The sequence below is a fragment of the Frankliniella occidentalis genome, unplaced genomic scaffold, assembly GCF_000697945.3.
Source record: "Frankliniella occidentalis isolate FOCC.00 unplaced genomic scaffold, Focc_3.1 Scaffold129, whole genome shotgun sequence".
In the NCBI taxonomy this organism is placed as follows: Eukaryota; Metazoa; Arthropoda; class Insecta; order Thysanoptera; family Thripidae; genus Frankliniella; species Frankliniella occidentalis.
Genome location: NW_026267256.1, coordinates 621,104 through 622,657, shown reverse-complemented (window position 1 = coordinate 622,657; position 1,554 = coordinate 621,104).

Genomic DNA, 1,554 nt, shown 5'->3' with positions numbered 1-1,554 from the left:
CCTCCCCTCTCCTACCCCGCCCCTCCCTTTGCTTTCAGTACCCGGCAAACACGAGCGCGGCATGAGCATTTACTGTCCCCTTCAAAGGTTTGAAGTACTTGTGTTGTCGTGGTATTCGCGGAAAACGGGCATGGGGAGGAAGGAGGAGGAGGAGAGCATGAGGTGAGGTGGGGCAAGCACCCTGCAGGCGAACGCCCCGCCACGCCCTGCCACGCCCCGCCACGCCCCGCGCCACTACCGCAAGTGCGGTGAGAGAAGGCTGACCTCAGCCCGCGTGGCTTTGTGACGATGCAGCGCACCATGACTCGCGTCGTCTGTCTCTCTCCAACTCACTCGCACCCGCAAGTGACCGGCATGATCACGACCACGGTCCATACGCGCCGCTTCAGAGCAAAACGTACAAATAAATCGACACAAAATGCTTCTTTTTTCTAAATTAAAAAAAAAAGAAGTCTTAAGTCCTTAATGTGAAACTCCCCTTCCGCTGGGCGGTGTGTTTTATGGGAAGGGGGCGGAGGGCGGCGGTGGCGGTTTTAACGACCGTAAAGAAAGGGAGGGGGAGAGGAGAGGCTTTAGGCTCGGGACAGCACCCCGACGTGACGACGCGACCCGCACGACCGCGCGACAACGGTTGTGCATCAGTCTGTCCTTAAGGGAATCTGCGCGCGCGGAGTGGCGCGGAGTACAATACCCTCTCAGGAAAATGGGAGAGTTACTGTCCTAAGGCGTGCCCCACTCGCCACACACGCATACACACACAGTACAATCAGACCGTCTGCAAAAAAGAAACAAGAAACCATATACCAGTGCGTATAACTCTACAAGTATATTCAAGTATATAGTATTATGCCAGGTGACTGATTCACCCCGCCAACTTTTCTACAGCGAGACTGCTGTACCGCCTGCACGCGCGTGCGTATGGACTTTATTGTCTTTTCGCTATGAATCTGTGTAAAGTAACTTTTGTCAAACTTAATTCTCTGCTCCGCAAACCTAAATAGGTGCAGAACTGTTATCTGCAGTTGTCGTTGAACTGCAGAAGCGTTTTAGTTCACCACTTACATAATTATTACACCCATAATAAAACATATCTCATAATCCTATTATCCACTGCACGCGGCCAACGGTCCCCGCGTCCCGCGTCCCCCGGTCCAGCCTGCAGTTGGTTGTTCGATGGCATCGCGGTCCCAGTCATCACAGTCGGTACACATGAATGCATGCATGCATGCAGTGTTACCCGGTTTCCTAAAGGTACAGGGAGTGGACTTTCCTTGTAAATGAGTATAAAGTAACTTTTTTTGTGAGGCAGCACAGCCAGGGGTCCTACGGTACCGTGCTCATCACAGTGCAGACTAATAAGGTGGCGGAAGGCAGAAGCAAGCCTTGGGCCTCGCTGAGCTCTCCCATAAAACCCGCTATATTTGTCCAGGGTGCCCGAATTTTTTTTCCGGCGAGCGGCGGCGGGGGCCTTGACCGTGGATGTACGAGAAGGTAAAAGAGTGATAGAAGAGGGAGGGAGAGAGAGAGAGAGAGAGAGAGAGAGAGAGAGAGAGA